This window comes from Cervus elaphus, chromosome 21, assembly GCF_910594005.1.
Source record: "Cervus elaphus chromosome 21, mCerEla1.1, whole genome shotgun sequence".
NCBI classification, from domain to species: domain Eukaryota; kingdom Metazoa; phylum Chordata; class Mammalia; order Artiodactyla; family Cervidae; genus Cervus; species Cervus elaphus.
In genome coordinates this window covers 67,599,586-67,623,234 of record NC_057835.1, presented here as the reverse complement: position 1 = coordinate 67,623,234, position 23,649 = coordinate 67,599,586, and the positions used below count along the sequence as shown (strand labels likewise).

The window sequence follows — 23,649 nt, the reverse complement described above, 5'->3', positions numbered from 1 at the left end:
TAAGAAGACCGCCTTTGACTCTGGTGACTGCCTGGAAACACTTCTTGCCCATTTGGGACTGTGTTAGACACATATGACTTGGCCCTAGGAGGAGGCTCTGTGGCTTGTCTCACACGTAGGTGTTTTTTTATCTTCATGCTGATAAAATCAGAGCATCTTGGGCCAAGAGAAATGGAGAGGAACAGACATGAACTTGCAGCATTCCTAACCCTGCCTCTGCCAAGCTCTGCCAGCTCAGCTGCTTCAAATCTGATTGCTTTCTGTCCGCAGTGCAGTTGTAACAAGCTGTTCAGATTCTCCTGTGTTCCAAGGGAGGTTAAAATAGGAGGGATTTTGGCTTGTTTCCGGATAGGTGTTTCAGATAATTTGGAAATGTAAGAAAAAAATAAGAGGTGAAGCCTGGGTGGTTTTTATCCCTGAGAATCAGCCTCAGTCATTTCTTCTGGTGCATCATGTTAGTATTCCATATACACCCAACCTTAGAAATTCTGTTCCTTGAAGCCTTGTACCCAGAAGATTCCCACCAAGTTAAACACATGCAGGGTTGTTACGGATGGAAAAGGCCTATCAGGTCGTTTCCCTGGTCCCTTGGAAGGCACGTGGGAAGTCACAGTCATCTGCATGTTACTCCCTGTGATTTTCTGGCACTTTGCTTAAGCATGTTTTGCACTATGAAAAATGGCATGTGATCAAGTGGAGAAAAGTGCTGGTTTTGAGACTCCCTTCTCAGGGTCCTCAGGGGGGATCTCGTTCACGTGACACTCGGCGCCACCGACCACAGGATGTCATGTGATACTCAGAGACCCCACAGGTGCTGATGCCGCTGGGCCTTCCTGACGTGACAACGCAAGCTGACCCCCAACGCTGCCCCCATCCTTACCTCTGCAAAGTAAGGAGTTGTCTTCCTGTCTCCACTGTGGAGAGGTTGTGATGCTTGGATTAAAGTGACCCTCCAGAGCATACTCAGCAGTCCGCTGTGTCCCTGTCTCATTGCTAATGCAGATACATAACCTCTTTTAAGTGTATTTGAAGCCCCACTTTAATATCTAGCTCTGTTCTTTTTTGTTGTCTACAGAGAACAAGAACAGGCATTACCTCAGTTGCTCTTGTGCTTATATACTTTCTGGTCACCTGACGAGAACCGATGAGAGATCTTTGGGTTTTTTCATCTTGAAACCCCCAAACCCCGTTTTAAGGTCATGGATGTTCAGCCCAGCACCAGCAGGTGTGCAAATGGGCCCACTGACAAGCAGCCTGTGGGAGTGGTGGGGGGCAGCCTGTGGGAGGGGTTGGAGTCTGCTGGACAGAGAAGAGAAAAACACATCTTTGGGCTTAGATGGGGTCTGCCCACACTAGAAATCCAGCTTCCATTGAACGAGCCAGTCGGGTTTCCAGAATGTCGCGTCACATGAAAGGGCATGTTGACTAACTGCTCCCCTTTCTGTACCTTCTTCCTACATAAACACATGAGCAGCATCTCCCCCAAATTCCTTGTCCCTGCCCCCCACCCTATCCTGTTGCCCTGCAGAATGCCAGACAGGTTCTCCCCACCCTTCTTTCTACCCCCTATTTTTTTAAACTCTAATGGTCCCCAAATTGGTTTAGTTTGACTGCTTAGCTGAACCACACCTCATTGCATTTGTCTTTTCACCTTCAGTTCATTAATCAACAGTACTCAGTCTCAAGAGACCGTTTTTAGAGACGAAGCATTCAAGTTTTCTCCGTGGAGGGGATGTATTATATGTGAAATAGTCATCATTGGAGGAAAAAAATCCTGCTATACAAATGGATCTTTTATAAAAACACTATTTCCACTTGAAAAGATATTGTTAGCTTTTGCAGCCAATCTGGAAAACAACCTAAATATTGTGACTGTTTATATTGCCGCTGGTCCCATACACAAAATTCTGTGTTCTGGCGGGGAGAGGGCAGGTGAGGTGTAATGCCAAAGGACAGCCAGTGTAAAGTGAGACATTTCAATACCAGAAGTAGCACCCACTTCTGTGTAAAATGGGTTTTGGGCAGCTCACATGCATTTCTAAAAGGGAAGGAGAAAGGAGGCATTGCATAGATGTCTCCACACCCATGAAATTCACTTAAAGTGTTTTGCCTGCGGGCCAAGTTTTCTGCCAAATGACTGGTGTGTGAAAGCCAGCCAGGTCTGCAGCCTTCTGCCGAGAAGCCCATGCATGCCTGCTGCTGAGTCGTGTACAGAGACGGAAGAGAAACTGTCGCCTGGCCAACCCTGGAGAAGTGACATCAAAGCAAAAGTCTTCGCTCTCTACCCTCATCGATACAACCCTAATTAGAGGAAGCTGCTGCTTCAGAATGAAGAGTTTGACTCAAAACAGCATGATGGACTAAAGTTTTATTTATTTTATCCCATCTAAAACCTACTTTCTTTTTAAAACACATGCTTTTAAAAAAACCATTAGCAGGCTGATTCATGTTGAGGTTTGACAGAAGACAACAAAATTCTGTTAAGCAATTATCCTTCAATTAAAAAAAAATTTTTAAAGCAGTTAACAAACGACAAAACAAGTTTTGCTTACTAAGTAAAATTTATTATCATGGACTCTTCTTCAGCTGAGCAAGGTGTTGGTCAAGTTGTCCAAGGTATATTGTTGCAGTAGAATAAGTTTGGAGAGGAATTGTGTGACAGTGGGTAGATTGGGCGTAATTAGCCAGCACTGGGGGCCTCATTTCTCTTAGAAGAGCCTGGCTGTGAGTGCACCATCGGATTGTCTGCTAGTCATGGTTCAGTGCTCTGGCATATCGAGTCCTGCTGTGAAAAAAGATATCAACAACAGGTGCCAGATTCCTGGGACCCTAAGTTTGGGGCCTCCAATCTAGACCTTCTAAGGAGCTGATGAGGCTCCTGTCTGTGGTCTCCACCTGAGAAACCCCCAGCTCTGGGAAGACTGGGAACACTGGGTCTGCTCTCTGTGTGACTCACCAGCACAGAGGGCAGTGTGTCTTGTGTGTGGGGGGGACACCCTCCAATCCATCGTGGGGGCCTTCGTGTGATGTCACATTTCCCCCAGTATTCATTGTAGCTAAACGTATCTTTAGTTCACTATTTTACTTTAAACAAGATATTTCTTTAGTTCTTTTAAACGTTTGTTTAGTTGCTAAGTCATGTCCAACTCTTTGCAACCTCATGGACTGCAGCATGCCAGGCTTCCCTGTCCTTCACTATCTCCCAGAGTTTGCTCAAACTCCTGTCCATTGAGTCAGGGATGCCAACCAACCATCTTGTCCTCTGTCGTCCCCTTCTCCTTTTGCCTTTAATCTTCCCCAGCGTCAAGGTTTTTCCGATGAGTCAGGTCTTCAGGTCATGTGGCCAAAGTATTGGAGCTTTGGCTTCAGCATCCAGTCCTTCCAATGAATATTCAGGGTTGACTTCCTTTAAGATTGACTGGTTTGATTTCCTTGCTGTCCAAGTGACTCTCAAGAGTCTTCTCCAGCACCACTGTTAAAAAACAATTCTTCAGTGCTCAGCCTTTATGATCCAACTCTAACATCCATACATGACCACTGGAAAAACCATAGCTTTGACTGTACGGACCTTCGTCAGCAAAGTGACGTCTCTGTTTTTTAATACAACACTGTCTAGGTTTGTCATAGCTTTTTCCCAAGAAGCAAGTATCTTTTGTTGCTGCAGTCATGTTAGGTCTCATAAATTAAATCTTTCTTTCCTGCATATTAGTGTTAGTCTCTCAGTCATGTCCGACTCTTTTCGACCCGGTGGACTATAGCCCACCAGGCTCCTTTGTCCTTGGGATTCTCCACGCAAGAGTGAATTGCCATTTCCTGCTCTAGAGGATCTTCCCAACCCAGGGGTCAAACCTGGGTCTTCTGCATTCCTGCATATAGTCCCCTGCAATAAATAATAATGGCAGCTCTAACCGTGCTTTTATCAACACTCCCAGTCTTCTCTTGATGACCTCATGACATTAAATACTCACTGTACCTGAGATGAAGCATTGTTTCCTCTTCCCCCAGATCTGTGTTGACCCCTGTGTCTGCTAGTGGTCTCCCGATCATTCCTGTCACCCCAACTTGAGATCACGGGGCCTCTTTGTCCCTTTTTTTCTAATCAGCCCCCAGACCTGTGGCTTCTACCTTGTTATCTGGCAGAATGACGTTTACTATTCCCTGCACATTTCTATGTGCCAGTCACTGCTGCTGCTAAGCACTTTACACATAACTCTTAATCCCCATCTTACAGATGAAGAAACAGACTCTTAAAATAACTGGTCCCAAGTTTCTACAGTACACGGCAGAGCCAGGATTTTGTTGCCAGTTGAGTCCATCTAAGCATCTGTTTCATATCTTTGAGACATCAAGAATCTCAGAATTCTGTACCTAACCTCTCAGTTCTTAACTAACAAGTTTGATTTCTACTAACTGGAATGAAGGCATTGCAAGAAGGAAGGCAAGTCATGTAAAGCCATATGAAGTTTGTAAACTTGGGGTGGATTTTTTTACTAGAGGTTTGTATTACACAAGTAAAGCTGTCACTTTTCTATTTAATCAGGCTTAAGCATGTTCTGCGAATATCAGCTTTTAATTCTTATAAGGAAAGTATTCAGCTAGGAAGAAAGATCAACTGAGGTGGGCCTTTTGGAGTGGTTAATTGTTTTAAGTGAGCGATTTTCCTTTGAGAAAATTAGACACTACTTTAAAATGCATTTTTTTATCTTTTTTTAATCTTTTTTTTTTTTTTTTTTGGCCGCGCTGGGTCTTTGTTGCTATGCACAGGCTTTCTCTAGTTGTGGTGCTTTGGCTTCACATTGTGGTGGCCCCTCTTTGTTGCAGAGTACGGGCTTTAGGGGTGCAGTCTTCAGTAGTTGTGTCTTTCTGGTTTAGTATGTGGAGTCTTTCTGGACCAGGGATCTAGACCATTGGCAGGTCAATTTTTGTTTTTTTTAATTGAAGGGTAATTGCTTTACAGAATTTTGTTGTTTTCTGTCAAACCTCAACCTGAATCAGTCATTGCTATACACATACCCCTCCCTTTTGAACCTCCCTCTCATCTCCCTCCCCTCCCCACCCCTGTAGGCTGATACAGAGCCCCTGCTTGAGTTTCCTGAGCCATACAGCACATTCCTGTTGGCGATCTATTAATATGGAACGCATCACGAATTTGCGTGTCATCCTTGCGCAGGGGCCATGCTAATCTCCTCTGTATCGTTCCAATTTTAGTCTATGTGCTGCCAAAGCCAGCACTGGCAGGTGAATTCTTAACCCCTGGACCACCAGGGAAGTTCCTGGACTGATTCATCTTTTAAGAAGGCTATGTGCTATAAGGTTCCAAGCATAAGTGAGTAGATTAGTGATGTAATGTGTTTACATTATCTTGGAGGAATAACTGGGGCCTTGAGACCCAACTCTCTTCCCTTCCCTGCCTGCCCTAGAAAGCCTATCCCACAGGGTCTGTTTCCACATTTACCAAACAGAGGCAGAATACAGCCCTCTCCCATGAAGCTGTAGGCTTTCTTCCACTCTGTGAGGTTAATACACTAAATCATCTGTGTCCCTGAGAGCCAGCTCCCTTGAACATCTTAGGAGTGAATCCAGGTCTGACTCTGACATCAGTAAACTTGCGCATTTAAAAATAAAATTACATGAGGGAATTTCCTGGCGGTCCAGTGGTTAGGATTCTGCACTTCCAGTTCAGTGGCCCAGCTCAAGGAAGATCCCACAAGGCGCAAATAAACAAAATTGCATAAGAAATATATTGCAAGAAAAAATAGAAAATAAAACCAATAATTTATCCTTTGGGCCTCATCTTGAATGTCACTGCCTTCTGGAAGCCTTCTGTGACCCTCTAGTCTGGGAGGGATTCATTTTCTGTTCTGCCATAGCATTACATAGGCTTCCCTGATAGCTCAGTTGGTAAAGAAACCACGTGCAATGCAGGAGACCCTGCTTCAGTTCCTGGGTTGGGAAGACCCACTGGAGAAGGGTAAGCTACCCATTCCAGTATTCTTGGGTTTCCCTGGTGACTCAGCTGGTAAAGAATCGCCTGCAATGTGGGAGACCTGGGTTCTATCCCTGGATATGGAAGATTCCCTGGAGAAGGGAAAGGCTACCCACTCCAGTATTCTGGCCTGGAGAATTCCATGGACTGTAGTCCATGGGGTCGCAAAGAGTCGGACATGACTGAGGGACTTTCACTTTCATAGCATAACATACCATAGCATCCCAGTCAAGGCACACCTTACATTCTGGTTCCTTTCGCCTTTCTCATCTGTCCTCTCCAAGTAGATTAGAAACTCAGAGGCTGTGTCCATGTTCCTTAGTGTTCTGTCCCCAGCGCCTGGCATTTGTTTTGGCAGATAGAAGAAGCTCAAATATAGCCACTAGACTAAGAGAAGAAGCATAGGAGAGGAATTAAAACCATCTGTAACCCCCACCCGCGGTGATTGTGACAAATTCTTAACAATTGTGGTACTCAAGCTAAACAGAGACTACTTTTTCCAGAAAAGACCACTGGGGGCATAAAAAGACCTCATTCCTGTAGACGGTAGGAGGGAACAAAGGGAAGTCTCTCCGCAGACCCTACCAGTGTGTTTACTGTGGGTTGGGGTGGGGGTGGTGTCTCAACCTCTAGAAGTGGTAAAGGTGGTGGGCAAAACCCAGCAATACAGAAATAGAAGGACTGATCTCTGAAGAAAGATTAAAGGACAGCTGAGATGAGGGGATGGATGACACCCTGCTGCAGTTCGCATTCAAAGGGAAATGGCATTCTTAGCTCAATGCTTGTGATGAGTTCTTTTGTGTGAGTTTAATGCAGGAGGGCTCTGAATGAAAAATTAAATCACTAGATGTGTGGCTCCCTTGAACTTGCTCTTTTCCCTTTCCTAGTAGATCAGTGTATTGTTAAAACAACCAGTAACCAAGTCTGAGACCCTCTGGAACTCTGAGGACTTGGGGACATAAGGGAAAATTCTGAACAGCCAACTTGCAACTCAAGTTCAGCTGATACATTCTACTTCCTGGGCATTTAAGATTTAAATAAAACCCCCGAAAGCCTATCTGTGATAGAGCGTGTTTGTCTTTCAGCCTTTACAAGAGTAATCTCAAGATTCCATCAGGAAAGCCTTGTGCATTTCCCTGTGGCGGGGACCACAAACACTAACCCAGAAGTCCCCTCCAGCTGGCAAGTCCTGCGGTGGAAAGCAGTAATCAGAGGAGTGCAAACTCCAGGACCGGTGTGTGAGAACACAGGAATAGGAGTTGAGGAGCAGGGCAAGAAGCCCTTCCTGCCCACGTGCAACAGACTTGCTTCCAGGAAGGAGAGCATTCCGAGAGGGACATGCAAATGTGGAAGAGGAGCAGTCTGTTTCAAAAAGAGATGAAAGCGTGTTTACGTGAGGACTCAGAATTAAAACCTACCCTCTTCCCATAAACCCAAACTTTATTAAGATGCAATTCACATGCCATAGAATTGCACAACTTAATGGTTTCTTAATATTATCCAGTCATTGCAACCGTCACTACAATCAATTTTAGAGCATTCCCATTACCCTTCAAAGAAACTTCTCATGTACAAAGAGTCACTCCCCCTTCTTCCCCCAAACTCACCTCAAGGCAACCACTAATTTACTTTCTGTCTTGATGGATTTCCCTGGTCTGGACATGGAATCATACAGCGTGCAGTTTTGGGTGATCTAACTCTCACTTAGCTATGCTGTTTTCTAGATGTATCCATTGTTGTAGCACATATCAGCATTTCAGTCCTGTTTATTGCCAAATAATATTCCATTTTAGTTATCCATTCATCAGTTGCTGCACATGAAGGTTGTTCTCACTTTTTGGCTATTATGAATAATGCTGCTATGAACATTTGTGTACAAGATTTTGTATAGACATATGCTTTTATTTCTCTCTTCTACATACCTGGGAGTAGAATTGCTGGATCTTATAGTAACCATATGCTTAAGTTTTTTGAGAAGCTGCCAAATTGTTTCCCGCAGCGGTTGTTCCATTTTTTGTTTTTACCAGCAATGTTACTAGGGTACCAGTTTGTCCACATCCTTGCCAACACTTCTTTTTGCTCATCTTTTTTTTTATTACAGTCATCCTAGTGGGTGTGAAGTGATGTCTTGTAGTTTGATTTTTCGCTTTTGTTTTTTGACTGCACTGCGTGGCATTTGAGATCTAAGTTCCCAAGCCAGGGATTGAACCTGTGCCCCCTGCAGTGGAAGCGCAGAGTCTTCACCACTGGATCATTAGAGATATCCTTTGTTTCTTTCTTTCTTTCTTTTAATTAGAGTATAATTGCTTTACAGGGTTGTGTTAATTTCTGCTGTACAACGAGGTGAATCAGCTACGTGTATACATATACCCTCCCTCGGCGTCCCTCCCACCCCTCTAGGTCATCCCAGAGCGCTGAGTTGAGCTCCCTGTGCTATATAGAGGCTTCCCACTAGCTGTCTGTTTTACGCATGGTAGGGTATATATGTCAGTCCTAATCTCCCTATCTCTCCTACCCCTCCTCCCCCTTTTGCATCCATATGTTTGTTCTCTATGTCCACATCTGCAAATAGGTTCATCTGCATCATTTTTCTAGATTTCATATGTATGCATTAATATACAATATTTGTTTTTCTGACTTAATTCACTCTGTATGACAGACTCTAGGTCTATCTACATCACTACAAATGACCCAATTTCATTCCTTTTTATGGCTAAGTAATATTCTATTGTATATATGTACCACATCTTTTTTACTCATTCATCTGTTGATAGACATTTAGGTTGCTTCCATGTCCTGGCTATTGTAAATAATACTTCAATGAACATTAGGGTACATGTGTGTTTTGGGGTTATGCTTTTTTCAGGGTATATGCCAGGTAGTGGGATTGCTGGGTTATATGGTAGTTCTATTTTTAGTTTTTTAAGGAATCTCCACACTGTTCTCCATAGTGGCTGTATCCATTTACATTCCCACCAACAGTGGAAGAGGGTTCTTTTCTCTCCACACCCTCTCAGCATTTCTTGATTGTGGATTTTTTGATGATGGCCATTCTGACAGATGAAAACAAGTCTAGGGGCTTCTCTGGCAATCCAGTGGTTCCCTGGTGGCTCAGCTGGTACAGAATCCACCTGCAATGCTAGAGACCTGGGTTCGATCCCTGGGTTGGGAAGATCCCCTGGAGAAGGGAATGGCTACCTACTCCAGTATTCTGACCTGGAGAATTCCATGGACTATTCCATGGGGTCTCAAAGAGTCGGACACGACTAAGTGACTTTCACTTTCATTCTGACTAGTGTGAGGTGACACTTCATTGTAGTTTTGGTTTGTATTTCTCTAGTAATTAATGATGTTGAGCATCTTTTCATGTGCTTTTTGGCCATCTGTATGTCATCTTTGGAGAAATGTCTATTTAGGTCTTTCACCCATTTTTTTGATTGGTTTTTTTTTTTTTTGATAGTCTCTTGTGGTTTTGATTTGCATTTCTGTGATGGCAAATATTGTTAAGCAACTTTTCACTTGCTTATTGGTTATCTGAATATCTTCTTTATAGAAATGTTTATTCAGAAACCTTGTCCATCTATTAATTTATTGAATTTAATTTAGAGTCCTTTGTATATTCTATACACAAGTCTCTTATCAGTCTATGATTAACAAAAAATTTCCCTCATTCTTTTAAAAAAAATTTCCCCCAGTCTTTTTTTGACACTGTCCATTAGGCACAAAAATTTTTAATTCTGATCAACACCAATTTAACTATTTTCCTTTTGTCATTTGTGCTTTCAAAGTCATACCCAAGAAACCATTGCCTAATACAAGGTCATGAGGATTTACTTCAGTATTTTCTTCTACGAGGTTAATAACTTTAGCTCTTACATCTTTGATCCATTTTGAATTAATTTTTATATGTGGTATGAGGTCAGGGTCCAAGTTAATTCTTATCCATGTGTCTACCCAGTTGTTCCAGCACCAATTGAAATTCTTTACCCCATTAAATGGTCTTGGCACCTTTGCTGAAAATCAATGAACTGTGAATGTGAAGGCTTATTTTTAAACTCTCAATTCTAGTTCAGTTGATTTTATGTCTATTTTATGCAAGTACTACATTATTTTGATTACTGCAGCTTTGTAGTAAGTTTTGAAATTAGGAGTTGTGGATGCTCCTACTTTGTTCTTTTTCAAGATTATTTTGGCTACTCTGGGTCCCTTGAATTTCCATATGAACTTTAGCATCAACTCATTAATTTCTGTAAAGAAGCCAGCTGGAATTTTGATAAGGATTGTGTTGATCCATAGATCAGTTAAGGGAGTAGTCCATCTAAACAATATCAAACCTTTCAATCTATGAATATGGGATATCTTCCCATTTGTTTAATATCCTTTCATTTCTTTCAACACTGTTTTGTAATTTTCAGAGTATAGGTTTTGTACTGCTTTTGTTAAATCCTTTTCTAAGTGACTTATTCTTTTTGATGCTATTTTCCATGGAATTGTTTTAATTTCATTTTCAGATTGTATAGAAATATAATTGATTTTTGTCTATTGATCTTGTATCCTGCAACCTTGCTGAACTATTTCCTTAGATCTAATACTTTTTTAGTAGATTCTTTAGGATTTCTACCTACCAGATTGGGCTTCCCTGGTGGCTCAGTAGTAAAGAATCCACCCACCAATGCAGGAGACACAGGTTCAGTTCCTGGGTTGGGAAGAGCCCCTGGAGAGGAAATGGCAACCCACTCCAGTATTCTTGCCTGGAGAATCCCATGGACAGAGGAGCCTGGTGGGCTACAGTTCATGGGGTCACAAGAGTCGGACACAACTGAGCGACTAAACCACCACCACCACCTACAGATCATGTCTTCTGCAAATATAGTCTTACTTTTTTCTTTCCAAGCTGGGTACCTTTTATTGCATTCTCTTGCCTTGGCTAGAACATCTAGTCCAGTGCTGAACAGAAGTGGTGAGAGAGCATGTCCTTGTCTTTTTCCTGATCCCAGAGGAAAAGCTTTCAGTATGTTAGCTGTGGATTTTTTGCATATGTGCTTTACTAGATTGAAGAAGTCTCCTTATACTTCTAGTTTGTTGAGTGTTTCTATCATGAAGGAGTGTTGAATTCTATGTTGAAGGAGATCTGCATCTACTGAGATCATGTGGTTTTGGTCTTTTATTCTGTTGACGTGGTGTAGTACACTGACTGATTTTCAGAACTTTTTCTGACATATTCTCTGCTCCCTGGCTAGTCTGGAGTTAGTGGTGAAGCAGTGTTGGTCCGTGTCCTCTCATTAGGCCCGGCCAGGATGCTGAGCTGTCTTAGAACTTTTGCTTTAACTAAAAGAAAATTTCAGTTCTTTCACACTTTGGTTATTGCATCTTCTTTTCAACATCTTTTTGTTCACAGATAGTGTTCATGTAGCCAGTAATGTTCTGGCACTTTCTGTACTTGGGAATTGCTTTGTCAATTCTTGCTTTAAATGAGACAAGACATTTCCATTGCTTCTTTTCAGAGTGTGCTCTACCAACAAAAAAATTGTTCGCTTTATTGCATTACATCTTATTTTTCTCCATCTTATGATTTATTGTGGCTCTCAGGAGTTCATTGCCTTATTCCTTATTCTTTCCACTGGACCATCTGTAGTGTTTCCCCTTCTATTTGGACTCTGCTAATAACTGTGTCCCATTTATTTTCTCCAGCAAGACAGAACGTAGAAAAGTTCTGACTATGGATATTTTTGTTATTCTTGAGTTTATTGAGCTCTGCCAGCATGCTGGAGGATTTTATAGGACAGTTGCACATACTCATTGCCCAAGTCTCCTGCAGTCTGATTTAACACCAGGCAACCAACACAGACAGAGACTCAGCAATGGCAAAAGGTGAGAAGGCGGTTAGCTGAGTGTCACAGGCACAAAGCTATTGGCTTCTAATAGCAGACTGCTTTGTGCCAATTCCTGGGCTTCAGGAGGAAAGAGGCAACAATCTGTGTCACTGAGTGATGTGCATGCACAGCAGGTCCATCCTCCACTTCAAAAGTGGAAACTAGTCTCCAGGGAAACGGGCAACGTTTCAGCCTTGTCAATATCCAAGAACACAAGTCAGATTTCCACTCTATCTCGCCCAAGTTTTAAGGCTCCCCAGTCCATCTTCCTATTTCATTTTTGATAAGCATCCTTATCAGCCCGATTTCACAAGAAACTACTCTAAACTCCAGGTTAAAGCTGCAGCAGCCCAGTCTCTTCCACAGCACGGCCTAGGGAGGATGTGTAAACAAGCTAAAGAGGGCCTGGTCCCTGCCCTCCGGAGCCCCCGGTCCAAGTTCAAGGTCACAGCAACACATTGAAGTCCACTTTCCAAGGTGGGATGATATGTTTATTTAGAAATCATTTCACTTGGGGTGATGGTGCCATCAGCCAGCCTGTCCTCAAGGGGACCCTCTGACACGGAACCTGCTGTCCACATTGAGGGGCATCTGGAAGGAAGCGCCCCCCTGCCCCCTGCCTCAGGGGTGAGGGTGCCTCACCCAAGGCTGGAGTGGAAACCCAGCCACTGCGCCTGCAGTGCTCTGCTCTCTCCCTTCTCTCCTGCTCTGACCAGTTGGCAGGTGGCCCAAAGGAGGGAAGGCTCCTTTCCCAGGTGAAATGTCCTGCCTTCTACTTGAGCGGGATGGGGACAAGCTCCAACAGTTTACATGGGACTCACACATCAAGCCCCTTCGTGGATCAAAGCTTTGTCATGGCAAAGGGGCTTGCATAACTCAATGAAGCTATGAGCCATGCCATGCAGGACCACCCAAGACGGATGTGTCATAGTGGAGAGTTCTGACAAAACGTCGTCCATTGGAGGAGGGATTGGCAAAGCACTCCAGCATTCTTCCCTGGAAGATTGCATGGACAGAGGAGCCTGGCATGCTCCAGTCCATGGGGTCGCAAAGAGTTCGACACGACTGAGCACACACACCCATCAACAGTCTCCTAGAGAAACACAGGGCGAGTGAGGTGACATTGCAGTTCTGGGTTCCTCTTCTTGTTCTGCAGAGCTTGCCTGGTATGGCCCTATCTTGTCAACAAAAGCAATGTTTCTCTTATCAAGGAAAAGAAAAATCAGTACAAGATTTATTTTAGGCTGCGAGTTCTGTGAGCCAACCTGTCTGGTCTTTGTTTTGCTCATGTGCTGGTCCTCTTCTGTTTGATAGTCTCATTTTAATCTGCCCTCTAGGAAGGATTCTAACACAACACAAAACAAAAAGTTCTACTGTTTGCAAGGAACAAATGAAACAGGCAAAGTCTGTAGTTGAGGCTCTTCATGAGTGTGAGGTCTGGGTCAAACAGCTGCCCTCTCACCCACATCCTTACTCCACAGTAGACCCCCCTGCTGTAGACAGAAGTGAGTTGAACCCAGTATAGCCATCAAGGGTAAAGTCCTTTCAAGAGTTACAGATTCTAACTAATTCAAGAGTCCCGAGATCCTACACACCCCTGTTCTTGTCTGCTTGTGTGAGTGCCCAGGTAAGAACTGGGACCACAGCCCCATACTTTTTATGAATAAGGCTCTCTACACTAAGCCAGTAGCAGAGCCTCTGGTAGAAAAGGCAAGTTTGGGCTTTGCCTAGCAGCCTTTATTATTGTCAAATTGCATTCACCCCCAAAGGTAACTGGGAAATGAACACCATTGTTTTATTCTGATGATATTTCAGGATACTGAACTCACTTTTGCTTCTCCTTTTTTTTTTTTTTTCTTTTTCTGGCAGACCTGAAGATCATTTCACAAGGTAGAACAGCTCACTGACCTATTTGACTCGGCCCCAGGCATACTTTGTACAGAGACTCATTCTGGGGAATTCTGATAGAACTCCCTGGGGCAAAACATCCATCTTAGTTGGCATACACCAGAATCACAGAAGTCTGTTACTAAATTATAATTCGTTAACATTTGGAAGGATTTCGGAATTGCTATTGTTTCCCTGGTAAATTACTGGATCATACTGGTGTCTTGGAATAAGGCAATGCATTTAAACTGTAAGTTTCCATAAACTGTAACTCAACTTCCCCAGCTCCTAAGGGATTTTCACTGGCTCAAACTCAGGAAGAATTTTCATTTGTGGGATCCAAGACTTCAGAGACCAAACATTTCCTGAAGGCTTTCCTCTGCTTTCCGACCTCCACCTACCTCCTCCCAAAGACATACAAAGAAACTATTTCTGATCAGTGCAGGCAGCCAAGAGTGCCCAGTGTGCCTAAGGTACGGGGTAAGGGAACAGGAATCCAGTATTCTTTCTTGGCTTCATGACACCACTGAGCTGCCTTGATGGCTTGAGTATGTTGACCCCTTGCCTTATGGCTAGAATTTTAATTACCCATCTGGAGTTTTCCTGAAGAATCGCTTTTGTACATGTTTTTTTATTCATATTCCAGAAACCAGATCATCAAATAAGAAACCAAATCATCAAATAAGAGTGATGGTTCGGTGTCAGGCAGCTAAGCGTACTTAAATGATCAGACTCTGGCACCCGACATTTTGAAACTCGTTAATTCCACTGCCTCTGCCCCATGGCTTGTTAAAGCCTGAGCTGAGTGGCTGGGTTAATGGTTTGGGGTTATGATTTTGGCGTGATTATTAGAAGATGCCCTAGCCTGCTGGCTTCCATGGTGGCTCAGACAGTGAAGACTCTGCCCGCAAGTTGGGAGACCCAGGTTCGATCCCTGGGCTGGGAAGATGCCCTGGAGAAGGAAAATAGCAACCCACTCCAGTATGCTTGCCTGGAGAATTCCATGGACAGAGGAGCCTGACAGGCTACAGTCCACGGGGTCGTAAAGAGTCGGACACGACTGAACAACTAACACACTAGCCTGTTGTACAGACCCCCACTCACCCCAGCTGGCCAGAAGCAGAGAGAGCTGGCAGACTGGCAGAGCCAGGCCCCTTCCCTGCCACTGACCAGCCCTGTCTCCTGCATCCCTCCAAAATCCCCCCAGGGACCTCTAAGGTCATGTTCCCCTCACTTTACCAAACTGCAAACATCTTTGCCTATAATTTCAAAAGTCTGGCCTGGACCAGACCTTCTCTGCTCCTTCAGGGTGTGAACCCTGTTTCCCTTCCCTCCTGGCATCCTGACTCCCCTCCCCACCCTGGGGCCTGGTCTCTGGCCAGTGGACGCTCTGCTAATATGAACTGGCAGCGGTGCTCTGGGCACTGCCAAGACAGCTCCTGGCACTTGTCACTAATTACCCCAATTCTGGCCACTTTCTTCTTCATCATCGACGAGCGACCGATCATGCCCCTCGGTTCAGGACACGGGACCCAGTCACGCCTGCCTTCCTCCAGGAGATGCTCTCCATCGCACCCCACCCCCTCGCTCCCCAAGTCCCCGGAGCTCCTGGTTGTTCTCGAGCCTGCGGCCCCCGACCCCGGGAGTCTGCTCCCCGCCTGGGCTCGCGCAGAGCAAGGTAGCAGCAGGCAGGACGCGCGGCCAGGGCGCCGGGTTCCCGGGGCTGCCTTCGGGGTGGGGCGGTCCTCGCGCCGCTCCGTCTCCTCGCCCGCCCCGTCCCCAAAGAGGACATCCCTCCTCCCGCCGGCCCGCTCCCCACCCTCCGCGGCGCCGCCTCCCCCGCCCGCCCGCGCTGGCCCCGAGCCGCCCCGGCAGCCAGCGAGCGAGGGGAGCGCTCTGGGATGGGACTTGGAGGAAGCGGCCAAGGAGGAGACAGCGGCAGTGCCTCGGGCTTCTTCCCCGGCTCCCACGAGCGGTCTCCCCGAGGAGAGCCGTGGCTCTCGGAGCGGCGACGAGGCCGGCGAGGAAGACCCGGGCGGCTGCGCCCCTGTCTCGCTTCCCAGGCGCTGGCGGCGGCGGCTGCAGGTGAGCGAGGCGCGCTCTCCCCGGGGCCCCCGCCTGGCCCCGCGGCCCCGAGGCGCGGACCGACCGACCGACCCTTACCGACCGACAGACGGACAGATAGGCAGGGCTTGGGCACCCACGCATGCGGGCGCTGCCCCCAGGCTGGCGCCCCGGCCTCCGCCGCTCCGCGCGGCCCCCGCCGCCCGGCGCCCCCAGACCACCACCTCTCGCCCCAGGCCCGTGGTTCCCGACCCCTCGGGGCAGACCTAGAGAGGGACGGCGGAGCTGCGGGACCCCCGGCTGGGGTCAGTCGGGCCGCCGGGGCCGGGGGAGCTCCACGCGCTCTCCCCGCGCCGCCGGCGCACCGCGCGGCAGCCACCCCGCGGGGTCCCGTGGGGGCGCTGTGCCCCGCCGCGGGGACGCCCGGCCCCGGGCTCCGCCGACCCCCGGGAAAGGCAGACTTGTGGAGCGCGGATCCGCGGTGATTCCCGTTCCGCTGGCGAAAGGATCGATACCGACTCCCCGCCTCGGCGGGCTTGGTCTTTTCATGCTCGTGCCATCTGCATTTTGTTCTTGGTTCTCTATGGAGCTAAAGCTCCAGCTCCCTTACGTGGTGGGGAAACGAGAGAAAGGTGAGGGCATTTTGTGGTCGTTGCCAGAAACCCCCAGGATAGTACGGAGGAGGAGAGAAAAAGTGAGGGAAACCCCCCACCCCTCCCGTTAAGGTCTCCGGGACTGGACTCACAGGAAGATCGCTCCTCCGGAACACACTCCCGGCCCTGAGCAAACCCAACTGACCGAGTTCCAGATCGTCATAAATCAGGGAGCTGGGCCGTGTCTGCACCAAGTCCATTTAATTGGCTTCCAGCAGCGGGACAGCCAAGAGGCCGCAAGAGGCTGCAGGGGGTGGGGGTGGGGGTCTGGTCAAGACCAGAGCCTCTGGGTTGGCCTGCTGAGGTTCAGACCCTGACTGTGAGCGGAAGCTTACAGGTTGGTAACCTTGGAGTTACCCAACTACTCTATGCCTCACTTTCTTCATCTGTCTAATGGGATGATCGATCCCTACAGGGCGGTGAGGATTAAATTCGAGTGCTTACAACCTTTCCAGGCATCTTAAGCCTAGTTCCATGACCTGACTCTCCAGAAGAGCAAGGCATTTCTTTCTAGGGACACAGTCACCTCCTCTGCAACTCAGGAAGCTAGGCTCTGAGTGGATACCTGAGGCCGGCAGATGATCCGCATGTATTTAACTGGAGTTTTGCACTCAGGAGCACCCCCGCATAGTTCTCCCTGCCTGCTTCTAACAGGACAGCCTCAGAAAATCATATTGCTGTTCCAAGATGGGTTTATGGTCTGGAAAGTTTCCTTTCAAACGCAGAAGCTTGATTCCTTGGAATTCCCTGTTGAGACTGCAGATAGTTATCTGTGGTTCTTCACCTCTGTTTTCCCATCTGCCCCAACTTTTTTTTTGTTGCTGCCAATAGAATTCAGGCAGGCCGCTCTTCTCTACGAATCGAGGGTCCCTGGCTCTAGAGTCCAGTGCCCCTGGAGGCACTGTGGCCGGAGCTCAGTGACCAGAGGTGCAGAGTCCACCTCGGAGACACCCTCAGATGGCGGCCATGCCCTGAGCTCCACCGTCACCACGTGTCTCTGTTCATCAAGAGGTAGTTGAAATGAGGCTGAACACTTAAAGAAGAGGGAATCGAAGATTGCTTCTTCTTGTTGTTTTAAAAATTTATTTATTTTTGGCTGTTCTGGGTCTTTGTAGCTGCAAGGGCTTTTCTCTAGTTGGGGAGAGCAGGGGCCACTCTCTAGCTGTGGTGCACGAACTTCTCATTGTTGGCTTCTCTTGTTGTGGAGCGCGGGCTCTAGGCATTCGGGCTTCAGTAGCTGCAGCTCCCCGGCTCTGGGGCCCAGGCTCAGTAGTTGTGGCCCATGGGCTTCGTTGCTCCGCGGCATGTGGGATCTTCCCAGATCAGGGATCAAACCCGCGCCCGCGCCGCCTGCATTGGCAGGCAGATTCGTTACCACTGAGCCACCAGGGAAGCCCTGAAGATTGCTTCTTGAAAGATAGAGAAGGAAGAAGAGGATCACTGAAGGTTCTAGAAGGAAATCCCCCATTTTTCCTAGAATCAGCTCCAGGGGGGGCCTATGAGAAGGCAAGGGGTGAGGAGGGGTGGGAATGAAGGAGGGGCAGAGACAGGCAGTGAGGGAGCACCAGGGTCAACGCTGGCCTGCAGGGGCGCTGGGTGTGAGACTGGGCGGGCAGTGAGGGGCGTACGCTGGGATTCAGGGCTGAGTCGCTATTTGAGAGCAGCCAAGTGTACCGGAGTCTCTGATGCTTTCTCTGGGACAGGACTAGTGGCCTCTGGTTTTTAGCATGTGCATTTGAGAGAGTCCTTTCCTGGGACTGTCTGTTTTTAGGGAAGCTCTGGAGGGCTCCTTTGTTTGTAACATGTGGGAATAAGTCAGGAGGGTCAGAAAAAGAGGGGATGGAAGTGCCAACGAGCTATCCTCGCTGTTGCTAGCAAACAGGCCAGAGAGGCCCTTCCAAAGGACCAGTTGCCACTTGGAGCTCCAGCCGTGAGGTCATCTTTGAACCTGCCATGTGGCTTGGCAGACAGCCACCACTGCTTTACCCGCCAGGACCCTGAAGGGGATTCAGAGAGAGAGAAGCGCAGGTCTGCACTCCATTCCAGAGGCCTTGGTTGTTGGTGGTAATGATGCAGACAGTGATGAGAAGTTGGGGGGTTATGACCTTGATCTTGGCACCTGAGGGACCGAGGTTCTGATCTCAGGCCTGCCACTCATTACTTGCAAGGATTGCGAAAAGTTACTGAGACTCCCTGCCTCAGTTTCCTCATCTGTAAATGGGAATAGGACTGTTGGGAGAATTAAATTAGTTAACACACGTAAAAATGCTTAGTGTAACACCTAGCTCAGAGTCAGTGCTCAGTATTAATTACCTATAATTATTGTTACCTGAGCCTCAGTTATGTCATCCATCAAATGGGATGATGCCATCTGTGTCACAGTGTTGTCATAAGGGTTAAATGAGTTAATTAACTGTGAATTAATCTGCCAATGTCGTATGTAATAATGCTCAGAGTGAACTAGTTGAAAATAAGATTTATACTAAACTATCTGCATGTAAAAGCAGTGGTTGAGCAGTTGAGCTGGCTAACATTTTTCAAAAGTTCGTTTAAGAGTCTTGTCAGAGAAAACTTTACCCCTGGGGGCTGTGGCTCACTCCCCACTGGAATACCCCACCGCTATTTTAGGTCACGGGACTAGTTTTTTTTTATCACTGCTGTAACATGTTACTACAAACTTAGTGCTTAGAGCAACACAGGTTTATTGTCCTTCAGTTCTGCAGGTCAGAAGTCTGAAATGGGTCTCACTGGGCTAACATCAAGGTGTCGGCGAGACTGTGTTCCTTATGGAGGCTCCGGAGGAAATCTGTTCTCTTGCCTTTTCTGGCTTCTGAAAGCTGCCTGTGTTTCTTGGCTCCTGGACTTTGGTTCCATCTTCGAAGCATAGCAGCTTCCAGTTCTCCCCTTCCTTCCCTCTTCTCTCCCCCTCCTCTCCCTCGAACTTCTCTCTCTTATAAAGACCCTTGTGCTTACTTGGGGCCGACTTGGATAATCCAGGCTACTTTTTCCATCTCAATATCCTTAGTTAAATCACATCTACAAAATCCCTTTTGCCACAAAAGGCAAAAACATATTCACAGATTCTGGGATGATTAGGTCATAGACATCTTTGGGGGCATTATTCTAATAAACAGTTACTATCAGAGAAAATGATGTTGATCAAAGGATTTTATCTCATTTCTGTTTAGGGCTTGTCCCGGCACCTTCCCAGTTAGGTGGGTTTGTTTTCACTTGTCTAAAAGGTGAGATGCTCAAGACCACAGGGGTCAAGGTAAGGGTCAAATCTTTTGCGAGCCCTGGGTTTCTTCACACGCAATTCTCGAGTTGCTGCTTTTAGTTTCTCCCTTTCCGTGACAAACCTTAACACTGGCCCCTCAGAATGGTCTCCCTTTCTCCATCACCAGTGTTTTCTGATTTTTCTAATTCCTCTTCTTCTCCATTTCAGTGAAACATAAAGAATGCCCCCATCCCCCGAGATCTCCTCTGAGAATATCACCACCTTTCTGAGATTCCCTAGACAATGTCTGTATTAGTTTTCCATTGATGCTGCAGTAACTTACCACCGGCTCAGTGACATAAAACAAGTTTATGCAACCTATATGTCCACTGACAGATGAATGGGTAAAGAAGATGTGGTATATCTAGCTGAATCACTCAGCTATAAAAAAGAATGAAATAATGTCAATTTCAGCATCATGGATGGACCTAGAGATTATCATACTAAGTGAAGTAAGCCAGACAGAGGACAAATATCATATGATATCACTTATATGTGGAATCTCAAAACATGATACGAATGATACAAAACAAAAATAGATAAACTTAAATCTTAAAACTTAAATCTTAAATAGATAAACTTAAAACAGGAAATAAACTTATGGTTACCAAAGGGGATAGTGGGTGAGTGGGGAGAGGTAAATTAGGCATAACACACACACTACTAAATACAAACTAGGTGAACACCAAGGATCTACTGTATAGCACAGAGATCAATACTCAATATTTCATAATAACATATAATGGAAAAAATCTGAGAGTATATATACATATATATGTATGTGTGTGTGTAAACATACATGTATGTATAACTGAATCACTTTGCTATGCACTTGAAACTACCACAACATTGTAAACTAACTATATTTCAATTTAAAAAAGTTTCTTATCTTCTGTTTCTGGAAGCCACAAGTCTGAAATAGTTCTTACTGGGTGTTATCGTTTCTTCTGGAGGCTTTAGGGAAGGATCCATTTCCTTGCTTTTTCCAGCTTCTAGAATCCCTCCTCATTGCTGGGCTTACTGCCTCTTGCCATCTTCAAAGCCAGCAATGTCAGGCTGAGTGCTGCTCATGCTGCTTCCCTCTTACGTTTTTGAGGACCTTGACAACTACATTGGGCTCACCTGGATAATTCAGGGTACTCTCACCGTTTTTTTTTCCCTTCTATTTTTTTTAATTGAGATATAATTGATATACAGCAGCTCCCCATTTTTAAAGTCAGCTGATTAGCAACCATAATTCCCCTTTGCTGTGTAATGTAATATATCCACAAATTCTGGGAATTAGGACATGGACATCTTTGGAGGGACATTATTTTGCACATCCCAGGGCTTAAGAAGGAGTTCCAGGTCAGGACCACCAGTATAGCCTTATTCTTTTTTTTTTTTTTTTAGCCTTATTCTTATTAACACCCCTTCCAGTGTGCACAATAGCCCATTCAAGAGAGAACACCCATTAAACTTCCTCCAAAATCTCTGCTGCAGCTCACATCTCTCCCTGAATCCCTTTGTCCATGGAATGATCTGGGAGCAAGGGGGGCAGGACTAGTACTACACATACTTCATTTATCAAGTAAACTTATAATCAAAAGCACATAGAAAATGATGCAAAAAAAAACCCCGTAAGGGAACAGTTTAATGGATCTTTTGCAAAATGAACACTCTCATGTGACTACCTCTCAGAATGGCACCCCAGAAGCCCCCCTTGCACCCCCAATTATCATCTCCCCCAAAGGTAACTGCTATTCTAACTTAGCATTACCTGTTTTTTAAGTAAACATTTTACAGAAGCACACATATAAGAAGGTGCACTAATCAGGGACGTAGCTGGATTATTTTTCATTAATTGAGTAATCATAATTTCATTAATGAGTAAGCACTGAGTAATCCACAGAACATTTCTAGCACTCCACAATCGGCCCTCAGCTCCTCTGCTTTAAGGACACTTCTCTGAAGTTGTACACGCAGCGTTGACTTCTATCCCCCCCAACTCACATATAGTCACCTGATAGGGAAGAAGGGGAGAGCATTTGGTCTTAATTCCTACACATGTCCACTGAATAAGGGAGAATTCTGTTACTAAAGAAGGAGGGGAAATATTGGAGGACAACTAGCAATGTCTGCCAAGACCTTTGTAGTCTCTCCAGTGTGAATAAGGGCCAGGTCTAGGGCTGTGACCGTGGTATGGATGGAAAGGGGAGAAGGCATGAGAGACATCACATGGTAGATTGTGGTGCTTGCTTGTCTGGAAGGGAGAAAAGATATGCTAGGAATGCCCCATATACCAAAATATGAGGTGAGGATATTTTCCCCCAGAAAATGATTCCTCGGAAAAGTGGAATTTGCTCTATATTTGAGTCCTTGCAGAAATTCTCAAAGTAGGGGGAGCTCTGTCAAATATGTTGAACATATCTGGGATGGAACGTTGGCTTGAAATGTCCTCAATCAAGGTACTAATTTTAGATACACATAGAAGTCAACTGACCAAAACAGTAAAAGAAAATTCAATTCAAATTTAGTCATTATTCTTCTGGACACAATTTCACAATTACAAGTGTTGGATGACACTGGATACAATACCTTAAGAGCAACGCGATGAATAAGTTGCAGAGATGGTGAATTTATGTTTCCAGGACATTAAAGAACCCAACTGTCTTCATGTTACATAAGTGGGGACTGGTGGCCTGAGATAAAATTTCCAGTGACAGCATCATATATAGATTCAGAAAGTACTGTATCTCACACAACTTAAACAGAAGCGAACGTGGCAGAAGACTCAAAAAACATCTTTAGTGTTGATGAAATATTGATGTTGGAAAGGCAAGCATTTGAAAACTGTTTTATGAAGTGAGAAAAAACACTGTTTCATGAAAAACACTTTTTTTATGAAATATTTTTAATGAATAAAGCATTATTGCTAAACTAATCCATATTTTGCAATTTAAAATGTTTTGAATATGCATGTATGATGAAATGGATACTTCAATTATTATAACTAGATATTTGATATTTCATCAATACTGTTTAAAAATTATGTGTTCAACATGGCCAAGAAGTCTGGGGGAGAGGCTCTTCCCATCACAGGGCAGAGCCCTTGGGGTCGTCCCCATCCTGGCAAACAGCGTACATTGATGAAGACTTGCTTGGCTTGTCAAGATGCTGGGTGCAGAACTAGGGCCAATTTGATTCAACATTTATTGATCTTTCGCTGATCAATAAATGTGTTTATTCAGCATTTACCTATTTTCTAAAAGTTCATTTACAAAATTCAGCACCTGGGATACAGAGATGACAAGCTGTGGTTTCATGGAACCGCTCAGAGCCTAGCCAGGGAGGCAGATTTGGAAGCAAGAAAAAGAAATCCAGGGCCAGAGCGGACAGCCAACCCATTGCTAGGAGGGTGTAGGAATGTCAATCCTTCCTGGAAAAATCAGAGAACATTCCAGAGAGTGGCTGAATGTCTGAGTTGAAACTTGAGGAATGAATGTGGTTTTGTTTCGTTTTTTTTTTTTAAGCTGTGCCGCATAGCATGCGGGATCTTAGTTCCCCTACCAGGGACCGAACCAAGGGCCCTGGCAGGGGAAAGCATGGAGCCTTAAACACTGGTCCTCCCAGGCAGTTTTGATGACTGTGTAGAGGTAGACCGGACCGAGGGACCAGCGTGAATGAAGGTACCCAGCTAGGACAGGAATCTGAGTTCTTCTGGCAGCGGTCAAAGGGCTGGGGTGCGTGTGGGCTGCCGTGGTTGGAGGACAGCCGGTGGGCCTTGAGCGTGGATGGTAAGCTGTGAGGCTGCAGCTGGAAGCCCAGCAGGCTACGGGCAGGACCCCAGGCGGTAAGAGCAGTTCCAAAGCTTCTGGAGGAGTCTGGGTGAGAAATCGAGAACCTCGAGTATTGCTGCAGTGGCAGGAC

At 45.8% G+C, this 23,649-nt stretch overlaps 1 protein-coding gene and 1 non-coding gene across 3 annotated transcripts in view; one reads left to right on the top strand and one right to left on the bottom strand.

Annotated features, from left to right (window-relative positions):
• Positions 1–5,125: 5,125 nt before the first annotated feature.
• On the bottom strand, positions 5,126–5,232 carry LOC122679750. The gene has a single exon (XR_006336535.1). It is a non-coding gene; the product is annotated as a U6 spliceosomal RNA (small nuclear RNA).
• Positions 5,233–15,691: 10,459 nt separating this feature from the next.
• Positions 15,692–23,649, top strand: part of MATN2 (matrilin 2) — a 163,021-nt gene continuing 155,063 nt past the window's right edge. For both annotated transcript variants that reach the window (XM_043879246.1, XM_043879245.1), the window contains exon 1: positions 15,692–15,831. The gene's annotated coding sequence lies outside the window, so the exon portion shown is untranslated. The remainder of the gene's footprint in view (positions 15,832–23,649) is intronic.